The sequence below is a fragment of the Cavia porcellus genome, unplaced genomic scaffold (genome assembly GCF_034190915.1).
Source record: "Cavia porcellus strain 051 isolate PalLab524CR breed Dunkin Hartley unplaced genomic scaffold, mCavPor4.1 scaffold_28, whole genome shotgun sequence".
NCBI classification, from domain to species: domain Eukaryota; kingdom Metazoa; phylum Chordata; class Mammalia; order Rodentia; family Caviidae; genus Cavia; species Cavia porcellus.
Genome location: NW_026947511.1, coordinates 4,567,079 through 4,582,272, shown reverse-complemented (window position 1 = coordinate 4,582,272; position 15,194 = coordinate 4,567,079). Strand labels below are relative to the sequence as shown.

The 15,194-nt window shown below is 45.1% G+C and overlaps 1 long non-coding RNA gene across 1 annotated transcript; it reads left to right on the top strand.

The window, feature by feature from the left end:
* The first annotated feature begins 202 nt into the window (after nt 1-202).
* Nucleotides 203-12,835, top strand: LOC134473804 (uncharacterized). Its single transcript, XR_010044232.1, has 3 exons — nt 203-291; nt 626-782; nt 11,800-12,835. It is a non-coding gene; the product is annotated as an uncharacterized LOC134473804 (long non-coding RNA).
* The last annotated feature ends 2,359 nt before the right edge of the window (nt 12,836-15,194 follow it).

Here is a 15,194-nt window from a genome sequence, read left to right as displayed (position 1 = left end):
GAAAGGCAAGTGTCACTTGCCTTGTGTGTTGAATACTGTCCACAGGATGGCAGCAGTGGCCTCAGGTTCTCACTTGGCTGAAAAGCATTCCATTCAGGGTGCATTCCAGGGAACCCCACCCCAGACAGGCATTTTGGGGACATATTTTAAGTGGAAGGTGACCAGCACCGCAGTTAAATTATGCCCTTTCTTCTGGATGCTCTGGAAGTCTGACTAGACAGACAGAAAACACTCTGGCCTTGTGAAAAATGGGAAACCATCCATCGATTCATTCATTCCTGCAACAGACAGGTACCAAAACCTTGCTGGATCCCAAGCTTACTGCAAAGGAATAATGCAGAGGGCTTCGTGTGACCTCAGAGCCATTCCCACATGAACAAAATAGTGGCAGATTCTGACGAGGCGTCTTTCCTCCAACTAGACATAGCAGTCCTGCAGACAACTGCAAGCCTGCACAACACAGGATTGAAGGTTAAGCAAAGAAAAACGGACCGCGTGCTGGGCCGTCCACAAGGACTCTGCTCTAACTGCCGACAAGGGCAGCGGGGAATGTTAAGTGATAAGAGGTGGTGGTACTAAATACTGGCTGAGAGTTTACTGAAGTTCCTTTCTTCCTCCTTTACAGCTAGAAATCTGGGCCGACTAATGCAAGCTGCCCCCTGGAATGTCTGGGGCAGCCTCACAAGGTTACATTCCAGGCTCCAAGCGAAAATGCCAGCAATTTTCCTTTTGTCAACAGCAAATTAAAGTAATTTCCACGCAGAGGGTTTCTCCTGCTGGCGGTGAGTACCCCAAAACACCAGGTCTATTTGTGGCAAGCCTTGACCTGGCTGCCCTGCTTGAAGGCACCTCAGGATTGGAATCAGGACGGTTTCTCTCACCGAAGCACCCAACCAAGTGAGCATTAGTGAGGCCTGAAGGTGGGAAGCAAGGGGCCTGTCTTCTTCAGTTCTTGGGCTTCCTTCTATCATTTTCTAGAACGTAAGGCAAAAAGGTACTCAGCTGTAAACAAAGGAGACAAGGAAAACCCGTGTGTGTGTCCATACCCAGCACGATGCTAATATAAAACACCCCTTATTACTGAAAGACTAGGCAGACACAGTGTTAGCATTGCAGAGATATATTATAGGCAAAAGAATTGGAGGCTCTGCAAAGGTTAGTAGACGGGAGAAGGTCAGCAGTAGAAAGTTCTAAAGCTGGGATTCAAGTGAAGGTCAGCAGTAGAAAGTTCTAGAGCTGGGATTCAAGTCCTCATTTGTCAAACTCCTGACTGCTAACCCTCCACACCGCACTCCAACTGCAGAGGCAGATAGAAGACCTTGTCCTCACCACAGTGGACAAAGGTTCGTTCATCACTGGCCTCATGAGTGTTCACATAGTACCTGTGCTATGACAGACATCAGGCATGTGAAGGTAAATGCTGTACCCATGGAGTAAAGTGATTGTCATACAGAGGGCTGCCACATCCAAGTTTGGAGAACAGAGAGGTAAACGGGCCCTGCATGCCCTGTCCACAAAGGAAAGAGGGCAATGCTTGGACAAAGTACTTGCTCCATTGGCTACTTAAAATGTCACACACACTTAAGAGAGTAAACTTCATGTCCCTGGGTACACTAGTCACCTGGAAAGAGATATGGCTACCTCCTCCATACCACACACACACACACACACACACACACACACACACGTTTATTCTCGATGTGAGGCCTGGCTGGACACCTTGCAAGTTCTGGAGTCTACAGTCTCTCTTGTCCTGCATTCCTGCCTTGTGTGGTTTCTTCCAGTGTCCTCCACTGTGTGACCTCTCTGGATCTCTTTATCCTTGTCTGTCTCTTTTTCTGTATGTCAGACCAGATGACCTGAAATCTCCTAAAGGTGTAATTTGTGGCTTGTCCACTGTGTGGCAGGGGCTAATCTAAATTCTTCACAGTCTGTTATGGTTTAGATCTGGAATGTCCCCCTAAAAGCCTCATATGTCCAATGATAGGGCTTTTGGAAGGTGACTGGTTCATGAGGTACTGTGCTCGTCAGCCCATAGCCACGCGTGCTGGTAGGAGATGGACACTGGGCGGAACAGATGCGTGGCTGGGGTGTGGGGCTCTGAGGAAGATACACTTCCTCCTTGCTCTCTCTGCTGCCCCTCTGCCATGAGATGAGCCGCTGTCTCCCACCATGCCACCATGCCACCATGCCACCATGCCACCATGCCCTTTGGCTCCAAGGCTGAAATCAAGCTGTTTCAGCCTTGGAGACAGCCAAGAGTAGACTAAATCCCCTGAACATGAGTCAAATTAAATCTCTCTTCCTTTGAATTGTGAGTATTGGGTATTGTTTCCCACAAACAGGAAAATTGACTGATACAAACAAATCTCACTTTTTTCCATCCTCATATACAGACAAGTATTGTAGGTAAAGAAAAAAAAAAAAAACTTAGAGTTAAGTGAAATGACTTCTCCAAGTCCATGCAAATTGAAAGCCAGGATTAGAAGTTAGGTTGATCTGACTATCTTGGTCCTTTCAGGCTGCTATAATTAAATACCCTAACTCAGGCAGCATAAATTTATTTCTCACAGACAGTTCTGGATGCTGGAAATCCAAGATCAAGGCACCCACAGATTCAGTGTCTGAAGAGGACCTATTTCCCAGCTCATAGATAGCTATCTTCATTGTATCCTCACATGGTTGAAAGGAAGAGAGAGCTCTCGGAAGCCTTTTTCCTAAGGAAACTAATCTGTTTCATGAGGGCCAAAACTTCGCCAGGTGTAGTGGACCACTTTGATGGTTCTCCTTGAAACAAGATCATTATTCCTACCTTGATGTCTGCATAGGTTCCAAGCTGGCTAGGATATTTCCTTATCTCCTGGAATGCTTTTAGCAATGCAATGGGTCGGGCCAAGTTGTTGATGTGTACTCTTTAAAGTAATGTGACAGGTCAGTGATATCCACCCGTAACTCGAAGTATGACCTGGTATAACCCAGTATGACCTAGGCCAAGAGATGTCACACTGTCAACTGAGATCAAGCCTCAAGAAAAGAGGTTATGACATCCCAGGGCATGATAGATTATACACCAAAACTGAAGCACCAACCCCAAGACACAAGGTATTAACCCCACCTGAGCTACACAGATTACTTTTTTGCATATGCTTCTCTGTGTATTGCAGAGGTGAGTTCAGGCCTCCCAGCTAGCCCAGCTCACAGCACTCACATAGGTCCTGCCTTTCTCTCAGTACTCTCCCCAGACACTCCTCTGTTCAGGAATTAATAAAAACTGGGTTCAGCCCTGGATTGAGGGCTTTCTTCCAGTTAGCCATTGCTCTGACTGGACCTAGGATCCCTTGACACCTCCACCATTTTAGATGCGTATTTGCGTTTTCATTTGTGCCATGGGTTGCCCTGGAAGTGGTAAATTGTAATTAACTCATTAGAATTCCAATAACTTTCCCTTGAGATTACAAATGCAAACTTCACCAAACTATAACAAGGTCCAGGAAAGGAGTTCTATACCAAAAAACCCACTTAAATACCCTCAAACCAAGATTCAATGCACCAATTTAAAAGGACACAAATACAGGCTCACAAAGCCTCCTTATTCACTGCCTCTAAAAAGAAGAGGCCAAGTCTCCTCCTTGGTCTTCCAAGTCATTTGGCAATGCTGCCTACCCTCCTCTCCCACCGGAAGCCCTCACAACCATGTGCACAACTCACCATCCTCTTCTCCTTTCCTTGGCTTTGTTCCAGCAAAGGACTTCAGACCTGACTGCTCTTGCCTGTCACGGTCAATGTCTCCCAACCCCTTGAACGATGGCCTTCTAACGTCTTGTAGTTTTCAATCATGCCCTGTTCAAGGAACCTCCTAATCCCTGCCCAGAAACTACTATAATCTATGAAAAACTTCACCTCCAAGGCATGGTGCTGCAAGCTCCGAACAGCCCACCATCTTCAGCCCTGCAGAGCTTGCTTCCCAGCTGCATCTCAACCTTAAATTGCCCTCCTCCAAGCCCCCCACCCACTCAGCCACTCTAGTCTTCGATTCTTTGACTTCCTGGATAGACTGTACCAGTGTCAGCCATTTCTCCTCCCTTGAGTCCTCTCAGCTCTTCTCTCCTGCCCAAAACATATCTGGATCAACTTTGCCTCTTCCAACTTCAGGTACCATTGTAATTTCAGTGACTTATTCTTCTCATCCTTTTTCTCAGGAGCTGTCCACTCTATCTGTCCTTTTCAGCCTGCCTCCTTTCAAGCTGCATGTCCCCCAGGAAGGACCTGTCTTTCTCAAACATCCATTCTCTTTCTGCCATCTTCAAACTCTGTTTCCTCAAACCACTGTCCTCAGCCTGCAAAGCTACCTAGGTTTCCTCCAGCCTGGGACATGCTGCCACCAACATACCAGCCAGTGCACTGCTGGTGACTGTCCTCTCCTTCCCTGTGGCTGTTTTTGGAAGACTTATTCTGTATGATGATTCTCACAGTATCTGCCTCCCATTTCACTCCACCAAGACACTGCTCCAGCCCCCACAACTCCTAGTTTCTAAATCTAATGCTCTTCCCCTGTTCTCATTCCTAGTAACCTACACAAGTAGAATCTGCTGTCAAATCCAGAGCTCTTGACCCCTCCTCTCCATCGTCTCTCAGTTCCAAGTTTTCTGAGTTTGCTGAGCCTCATTTTCTCTATCCACTAAAGCAAGAAAACAAATTGGAATTTAGAAAAGTATAACCTGAAGCACAAGGCTCCGGCATGCTAAGTATTTAGAACCAAAGGAAGGGAGATCAAAGGCAGCCCTTCTTTCTCCTGCTCCTCCCACCCAGAGACAGGCCACAGAAGCTAGAATTTCTCTAAGACATGCCACGGAAACGAGAACCCCCTTTTTTCTCCAAAAGCCAGCTATAAAATCTAGATATATTACTCTATCTTTCCCCTGCCTTTCTGTGTGAGAATGGACCACAAAGCAATTCTCCAGCCTGTCCTGTAGGATGGGAGGCCATAAAACCCTCATTCCCAAAGGGTCCAGCTCTGCACCTGGAAGGAGTGCCACTCAGAGAAGCCACAAGAATCCGAACGGGCAGAGCTTGTCGAGCTTCTCCCTTTAGTCTACTGCTACCTTTAAGTCATAGTCTCTGAGTCCAGGCACACTTCTACGTGCCTATGCATTCTGTATCAAATTAAGGGATATAAAAAGAGTATTTTCCCTGAAGTTTTGGGTCTTCATTTCCTAAGGCTTCTGTGTCATGTAAAACTTTGATTCAGTGCATGTATGCTTTTCTCTCATTAACCTGTTTTGAGTGTCAGCTGGGACATTTATGATGGATGAAGAAGAAAGATGCCACATCTCTCCATTACAGTTGCTGTGAGCCTTGAATGAGATGCCACTTGCCAGACATGTTCAAGGGCACATTAACTGTAGTGTTTTTAGGGTTGCTTTTCTTTCTTGTTCTAAGAGAATCTTTCTTGATTTATCAGCTTTTAATCTATTCTAAAACGGCAATCACTGAAGCCTCTTTAGGGCAGGGACCCTTTTGACCCTCGGAAAACCCAGGAATTTGCTTTGCACTTAGTAGGTACAGAAGTCACTGCTGACTGCCTTGTAAACTTTAGCTAGTTCTTGTTTTTTAATTTTAATAAACCACAAGTGCTTTTTCTGCCATGGAGATGGCTGCTTAACGGTTTCCATCCTTTGAAAGGAAAATGACTCCCTTATTTTTCACTGATTTGCTGCGGGAGGGAGAGCCCTTTGATGTTCCAAAGGCCTTTCAAGGCTGCCTCCTTAGAAATAGGAGCTTGGCTTTTGCCATGGGGAAGTGAACTTGAACCCCAGAGGTTGAACGGGGACCCCCGGAGTCCCAGGCAGGTTTCCCTACAGGCTCGAGGCCTGACCCCAGCCTGGAGCTTGGAGAAAATGCTATTTTCAAGCTCTTCATCCTTCTCAAAGCTGTCATTTTCGTCAGCCCCAGTGGGCATTTTGACAAATGCCTTTGCTAATTACTTAATTATTTTGGCCTGTACAAGTGTGAGAGCTGTTTTCTTAAAGAAAAGAGGGCTTAGCCAGCCCATTCTTATCCTTGCAAGGCTTGAGAGTAGCCCACTTCAATCCTATTAAAGTGTTTGGGTAACTAAGCACCACCACCAGTCAAGTTAATTCAAATACATTATGATGCAAGAACACAGAGGCACAAACCGCCCTTCTACAAAGGGGTTCAGGGCAGCCCTTGCTTTCTTATGCCATTGGTTTGTTTCTTCTAGTTCAAGCTTCTTTTGCATGGAAAAGAAACTGGTGCTTATCTGCTGGCTTTCAATTAAAGAAACAATTAGGCTAAATGCTGAATGTATCTTTGCTGGAATTGGATGGGAGTGCAAACCTCTCACCCAGTCCTCAACACGGTGGGGTGCCCAGGCTGCAGGAAAGCAAGGAGAAGACCCCACCTTGAGTGGAAGGTTGAACTGGTGACCCTGCGCTGCCAGCCCCGATGGTCAATCCAAGCATCTCAGTCTCTCTAAGAAAAACTATCTGTCTAAGCATCTTCTTCTTCCAGCATTACCAAATAACACTTTGCATCTCAAAACACGCCCCAACTGGTCTTCAATGCACCCTGGAGAAAAGCTATTTAACTTTCTTTGGCTCTGAGTCTGTGGAAGCCAAAACTATCACACAGTCAACCCCAAAACACAAATTACATTTGGAAGCTTGAATGCTCCAAAGCAGTTGTCTGCTCGCATCAGATAAACAGCCAATGATCCCATCCAGAGAGCATGCAGTAGATGCCCCATACCTGGTGTCGAATAGGGCTGCATAGCCAGGCTTCAAGGAGAACGGTGGGGGTGGGGGTGCAGTCCCAGTGAATCGTTGCGGGGGGTGGGACTCACAGAGGGCTCCAATTAGGGCTGACTCAGGTATTTGTTTGTACAGCTGGGACCAGAGAAATTGAGCTGACCCTGGGTCTTTCTCATGAAAATGCAATGAGGGCAAAGCTGCCCCTGGAAATCCCAACATTTTGCCACCGAAAGTCCCAAAACTGCTTCAGAAAATCTTCAGCTTTAGGTGGCAAGATTGTGAAGATACACTCCATCCTTCACAAACTAGGAAACAAAGATGGAGAAGAGGTGAATGCTTTGCCTAAGACCCGCGTTTAGTTAGAATGGAAGGCGTTAGCTAGGCTGAGGTGCAGCTCAGTGGTAGACTGTTTGCCTCGCACGTGCAAGGTGCTTGGTTCTACAAGTAAAGGAAACCATGAACAGCATGTATTTCATTCGCTGAAGTAGCTGAAAAGGGATAAATCAAACAGAGTTGGTAGGATCTATAGGAAGAAAGACATTGGGAAGAGGGAAAACATAATCAAAAGAGAAGAGGACAGGAAGGAAGGAAAAAGGAAAAGTGAGACTAGGAGGAAAAAATGGAAACAAGAAAATTTTAATGGAAAGATTGAAGGGAAGGGAAGGGAAAGGGGAAAAGGGAGAGTCAGGATACAGTTTGTAGAGGTACAAATTCCCAGTGATTAATGTGATCAATATGTACAAATAAAAAATAAAGTTTAAAAACCCTAAATAAAGTTCTAATGTTCATAGAAGAAGACTGAAGTAAATGAAAAAAAAAAAACATGCCCTGCTGCTGGATGTTATTCTCCCTATATTAACTTACAGATCAATGCATTTTCAATTAAAATATTTAAAAATGGAGGGACTTGCGAGAACATTATTAAAATTTACCTGGAAAAATAAACATGTGAAAATGGCTAGTAAAAGTTTAAAAAAGAATAATGAAGAAGGACTATATTCCTACCAGATATCAAAATACAAAATAAACCAAAATGCACTGTAAAGCTTATTGTGGGAAAAGCAGCATAACGGGGGGGACTGAATATGCAATAAAATTTATTTTTTGATAAAAGAGAGAACATCTGGGAACTATCAATAATCAGTTGGAAAAAATAATGAAGTCAGGATCCTACTTCAATCGTTAACATCAAAATAAATTTTGGTTGGAGCAAATATATAAGTTTTTAAAATGGAACCACAAAATATCTCAAAGAAAACATCAACTTTATGACCTAAAAGTAGACATGAGCTTTCGAAGTAAACTGTGAGACTCCGAAGGCCAAAGAAAGAATTTATACTTAAAAATTTAGTTTCTATGCGGCAAAATGAATGCTATGAACAAAATAAAACCAAAAAAGAAAATAATAATAGAGAAAAGAAAACCACTGAAGAAAACGATTTGCAATCTATCACTGAGAAAAGATTTAGTTTCCTATTTTACAAAAAACTCACACTCATTACCCAGATCTACATGTACACCTCAACAGAAGAATAAGCAAGAGGGATGTAACTGGGCAGCTTGTGGAACAAAGGAGCCAGCAGACGTGACAATGGTACCACTCCAGCTGGTCTGTCTCGTGGCTTATTTTCATCAGATAATCCATCAGTGGAATTTTTAGTTGTATATTTGCTTATGAACATTATTGCTATTGCTATTTGTGCCGTATTTTTGTTTTTGTTTGAGACAGAATGTTGGTAGGTAGCCCAGACTAGCCTCAACTTCAATGTCCTCCAGCCTCACCTTTTTGAGCACTGGGATTACAGGCTGCGTCACCACGGCCTGCAGGTTTCCTTGTGCTGTAGTGCTATACCTGCTAATGCCTGACACCTTTTGCCCCTCATAAATATGAAATGGTCTGTTAATGCTCAGCATGGAGTTAGGCTCCTACAATTTCCAATTACTCAGAACTTAGAGAACCCATAAATAAAAATGCCTCTCAAACAATTGTCACTCTAGACATGGGATTGTCTTCCCTTGACCCTCATCATTTCTGGTTTTATGTACAGTTCTGTCAGGACAGATGATGCAAGGCTGGAGATGTGGCTCCACGACTGAGCGCTTGCCTGGCACACATGTGCCAGGCTCTGGTTTTGCTCCCCAGCAGTGCAAAAGAACAAAAACAAACCTTTCCAAGTGTGTTCCTCAGAGTGCGGCAGGATGAAGACTGCGGCCTGGGGGTCTGTCACGGAACACTGGCTGATGGCGGAAAGCTCGGTCCAAGGCACAGGAAGCCAAGGGCGATACTGAGCTGAGGACTCAGAGACACATAAAAAGAAAAGACCAAATGAAGTTTCTTGTGTCGGGTTTAAGAAGCACAACTCTGTGTCATTTTTGCAGAGTAAATTGTCGTTTTACCGTGGAGGGGGTCAGCTTGCGTGACTGCCTGAAAACCACATACTATGGAATGTCAATCAGGGAGGTAGTGATGACACTCCGGGTCCCCTACTCATTTATTTTTGTTTGTTTTAGGCCTAGACGGTGCCACAAGGACAATGGTAATAACGCGTGACCAAATGCAGCCTGTAGATGGCACAGATCTGCTCTAAAACACAATCACTGTTGTACTACGTGGTTGGTATCAAAAACAGAATCAAAAGTCCAAGTGTACACTCCTTCTGCTAATGTCCATTTGTTCATTTATTTACAGCAGAATATATTTATTGAGAGGAAGAAAGCTTCTGCCCTGGGAGAGAGACAGAAGGGGTCCCAAATGGGTTGCCAAAGACTCTCTATTTTAGGGACTTTTATAAAGTAAAACCACCAAGTGAGGCAGGTCTAAGGTGGGAGCTCGCAAGGTGGACATGAGATGGAACAAAATTGTGGCCAACCAGTGAGACTAACTGCTCAGGTACAATTGATTAAATGGAGGACAAATGGGGAATCGAGTCACCTAGCTTACAAACATAAAGCACGCATACATAAAGAGCAGCAGGGGCTGGGTTAGTGACTCCTGGCTTCCTCAGGGGATAGAGACCTATTTAGAGTAATCTTGACATGAGGTAAAAACCAGTGTATTGCTGGACATTGGCACAAATTTCCTTGTTCTTCTCAATTCTGATCTTCCTTCTAGGCATCGAACCTCAAATAGTTACCAAAATATATGTGGTTTAAACTGTAAGTCGGATGACTTTCTCTTCACTCATTCCTTTTACTTATGCCTAAAAACTTTTCCTTTTACAAATTAACCAAAGTCTCAGTTTCCTAATTTGACGCTAGGAATAAAAAACCCAACTTCCAAAGCTGTACTGAAAACATCAAGTACGATTGTCAAGGGCCGGAAGCACCTGGCATGTGACAAAGGGGAGTTGGCATTGCACTTTCATGGTGTTCACATTCCAGTTTCCAGGATCTGGGGCCACCCCCACCCTGCACCGGCACTGAGGATCAACCAGGGCTTCGTGATGCTAGCGGGAGATGTCCTACTTACCTGTGTCCCCAACCCTTGCCTATTGTTTCTTCATCTTTCCTGTTTTTGTTTGTTTGTCTGCTATGTTTTTGGTACTGGAGATTGAACTCATGACCTCATGCTTGCCAGGCAGGTAGGCACTTGTGCTGCTAAACTATATCTCTGGTCGTCTGCCTATTTTCTTACAAGATTAAGTCATCAGAGAGTCCAGATCTTGGAGTTTCTTTAGGCTTAAATTCTTCAGTAATTTTCAATCCCTATGACACCAGCGGTTAACACTTTTCAAGTGCTCCAGCGCACGTCCAGCATTTGTCTAGCGACCACATGAATGAACTCACTTAATCCCCACCACAGCACAATGGGGAGGTATTTTTACTACCTACTGATAGAACTTTGGGGGACCAGCGGCGGCTGAAAAGATAAGAAGTATGAAATATAAATGACCTTTATTTCGAGCATGCAGGGAGAGGACCCCCCCCCCCCGACACCCTGGGGCGCAGCATCTCTACCCCGGGGTGGGGGAATCTCTCCGTGGAACACGTGGAGTGGGGGCCTATATGTAGCTTAGGTTAGGGGTGGTGCCTGAGGGGGCATTAGGGGTGCACAGGTAGCCCATTGGCACTAGTTTGGCGCCAGAGGTAGATTCCTAGGGGTGGGGGAGATAGAGCCCCTTGGCTTTACCAGCTATAGTGTCCTGTCTGGGCCAAAACTCTTTCACCTACCATTTTACAGAGCGCATTGGGCACAAGAAAATAAACCCCAGGTCTCACAAGCAAGCACAGGCCTGAAAAATATTAGTTGGGGGTGGGGGAGCAAGTGGCTCACCATGAATGAAACATACCACATATTTATTTACATGTATGTATAGCGACATAGATACTTACAGAGCGAGAGAGAGGAACTCAGGAGCAAAAGGTAAGAGACACATGCTTTCCACTGCAGAAGAATTTTAATACCTTGCGCATGTTTTACTCATTAAAAAATTAACACACTAATTGAGTGATTCTCCCCAGAGTCCCCTTGCCTATAAGCGGGCTCAGAGGTGGTTCAGTGTACTCAGCCTGTCCCAGGCTGAGCACAGTCTGGGTGCACAGGCTGGGTACCAGGCTGAGCACAGTCTGCTTGGGGAAGGAGAGGGCAGGGCTCCAGGTGACACTGAAGCAAGCAGGCTCACTTTCGGAAACCTTATAGTGGCTGAGGAGGAAATCAATTGTTGGAGGCGACACCCCCACCCCCAATTCAGCTTTTTCATCTGCAGAAGGCTTGGAAGTACTGTGGCACGTTTGGGGGCCAGCACAAAGAGGACCCCTCCCCTCTTCACCCAATTTCCAATGCTTGCTTTTCCTTTAAGGGAAGACAAAGGTTCACATTCCACAATTAGCAAGTGGGCTTTAAAATGCAAATTCCTCAGGGTTTGTTGCCCGGGTGAAAGCCTTTCCACTTAGGTGTTAATTGTTTCCACCTTTTTCCTGGGCAGGGCTGGGAGAGGAAGACAGCCTGGTGGGACCCTGGGCCCGAGGTGAGTGTCCAGGGTGGAGGTGAGGACACCTCCCTAATCCTCTCCCTACCCCTATTCTTCAGCAATATAGGCAGGACGGGAAGAGGTGACTCCTGTGGCTCCCTCCTGGTCACTATCTCCATCACAAACAAGTCTGCAAGCAAAGAAATCCAAGCAGAACAACCGCGGAGGCAGAAAAGAACCCCTGCTGGGTGTTTGGCTTCACAAAGCCTGAGCACACCTGGAGGAGGTATGACGTCCCCCCAGGGAAGCTCCCAGGAGTCAGCTCACCATCCCCCACGGCCTCAGAGGAGAGGAGTTGGGAACAGGCAAAGCCACCAGCTGTGGGAAGGAACCAGGCATAATAAACCCAATAAACGGCATCCAAGAGTAAGGGACTGGGGAGGAGTTCTTAAAAATTACAGGAGTAACACATGCTTACTATAAAACACTGAAGTATTACAGAGAAATATGGAAGCAAAATTCCATCCTCTTGTCCCGCCATCAATGTAAAATTGATTTTTTTAGAGCTATATATGTGCAAAACACTCATGAGGTGTTTATATATAATAACAAAAGGGCAGTTATTTGTTTTATCCTGTAGATTACTTGCTCTTTTTCTTCACTCAGTAATATATTAATGGGTATGTTTTCATATCAGGATACTTAATATCTGTAGTTTAAGAAATACTTAACAAAACTTCTTTCCATTAGTTTTTTCCTGATTCTAAAAGCAGTGCACATCTAAGTTAGGAAAGCCAAATCTCTGTTTGACCATGTGGGATCCGTGTTCATAAAGGGCCAAATGCCCTCTCATGGCTGAGAGGTCCCCCTCGCAGGGAACAGATTAGTCATGGCATGAAGAACAGTCCAGCAGAGCCAGAATGGTGGCCTACACCACTAGTGACAGCTTCTCAGAAGGCAGAGACAAGAGGATTGCAAGCATGAGGCCAGCCTGGGGACGGGCCATAGCTCAATGGCAGAGCACCCACGTCTCCATTCACTCCTGGGCTTTGTCTCTCTCACACATGCCCGTTTGCCTTTGTGCTTTCCTCAATAATCTGAAGCAGCATGAGGCCATCTCCAGAAGCAGAAAAGATTCAGTGCCATGTTTTGAGATTTCCCAGCCTCCAAAATCATAAGCCAAAAAATCTTCTATTCTTTTTTTTGGTACCTGGGTAGAACTTGTGAGGCAAGCGCTTATGCAGCTGAGCTAAATCCCTGGCAAACCCCTCTATTCTTAACAAATTACCCCATTGTACATAATCAGAAGACAGTGTGCTTTGAAGTGCATCTCCTCCAAGCTTTTCCTAACAATTCACCTTTTCCTCAGTCAGCTCTTCACCTTTGTATCCTTTGGTTTTCCCAACCATTCATCAGGTAGAATAGGGTCTACAATCCTGTCCCGTGCACACAAGCAGTGGAAATTGCGTGCGCAGACAGCCAGCACCACGGACATTCCCCAGCACTGGTTTGGATGGGAGTACTGCATCAAGCGAGAAGGCTTTGGCTGAAGGCGAGGTGGTTCTCTATGTGGCTACATCTGCAGACTTGTTCTGAGACTTACTATCTCTTCTGTAGATGAAGGAAGTAGCTCTGTGGTTTCGCCCGAGTGCCAAGTTTTATGATTTGGAGCTTTCATGTATATTTCTATTCATTCCTTATAAACTTCTGATAAGATGTTTCTCCTCTTGCAAAGATTTCAAGAACATGAATTCCTGACTTCAATTTTAAGACTCTAAAATTGGAAGACAGAAATACCCTGCACATATAGGGCTGATTTTCAATACAATTTCTGAGCTCGCTATTTCTTTTTTCTTGTCTGGATTTAGTTGGAATTTATGGTGCACTGACAGTGGCCTGCATCTAAATTACTTATTAAGAGATGGTGACAGACCCATTCTGCATCCTTTCCCCCTTTTGCCAAAGTCATTTTGGCTTCTGATGCCTGGGAATCCTGCAATTATATTTTGTGTCATTTGGTTTTGTTTTGCTTTGTTTTGTTCTATTTTTGTGGTACTGGGAAGTGACCCCAGGACCTTGGGCAAGGAAAACACTTGAGCTAGACTTTCAAATTTTTATTTTGAGACAAGTTCTCACTTGTGATCTTCCTACCTCAGCCAGCTGAAGAACTGGGATTACAGGTATGCAAAATCATGCCTACCTATTAAGGTCATCAAAGAAGTCAACACGTGAGATCCCTTTGGCTCTGAGACGTCTGACTTCCAGAGCCTCTTCACATTTCCCCTCCCCTCATCACCCACAGCTCTGCTCACACCATGCCCAGCGTTCTTATATCCTGGAGTCTTGTGTCTCACCTCCCGGTGGGAAGAGTCCCTCAAACGTATCTGTGCAACTCTGGCATGTTTCCTTCTATTTCCTATATGTTCTAATTAACAGCAATGCATTGGTTCTTTTTCACATCTGCTAATTTCTTTCGGAGTTTATCATGCTCTTAAAAATATGTCCAGCTTGGTAATTTCCATAGTAAGGAAGCATGTTTATAATCTGTCTCTACTGATTTCACTGCCAGAAGTAGGTGCAGATTTGTTTCTGCCATCTGTTGTATCTTTCAATTTTTATTCCTCTTCCATTCCTCATGTTTATCACAATATTAAGGCATAAAAACACCTTTCAATGGCACACAGGAACAAAATTCCCTGATCATTCTTAGATTCCAGTCACTCACCATTACAGTCAAGCAGGGCAAACAGGCACATTCTGGAGATACGTGTGTGAGCCTGGGACATCTGTCAAGGTGCGGTACAGTTTAATCTACTGAACTTTTGATCTCATTTCTTGTGGAGCTGACCTCTTACAACCTCTCTTCCTCACCCTTGGCCACAATTTACCGACTGCCCTCAGGCTTACATGATAATTTTATGTGATATTTCAAAGTTGTCACTTCCATTACCACTGTAGCTCTCCCTGCAGCCCTATGAGATCGGCAGGACTAGAATTTCATTTTAGTAAGGTCAAGAGTCTTCCCCAAAGTCAGAGGGATCAGCACCAGCAGGGCATTACCAGCTGCCTGATTCACTCTGCCCCTACGGAGCTCGTCTGGCTTGGTAGGTAACAGTGATTCCCCCTGTGCCCATGACTGTAGGCAGCTGGCTTCCCAGATCGCTGCACTGAGAGACATTTCCCTCAGAGACCAGGTTGCAGAACATCAGTTAAGGGAATGAGCCACACCTTCCATGGTCAATTGAGAGGCCGCAGGATGACAGCTTCTACGGTCAGTCCTTCAACTGTCATGAAGCCAGGGTTTCCCAGGCTCAGTCAGAGGACAATCGTCCAAGAAAGATGGAAGGAAGGGGGAGGGACAGACCTCATTAACTGGAGCTGGGGCCTGTGAGATTCAGACCTATTGGGACTAAAAGCCTCTAAAGAAATATCACACCTACTTGTAGAAATCTTTACAGCAGGAAGCGAGAGCGACAGACCACTGAGTCAGGTCCTAAAAAATGCTTGCAACCCT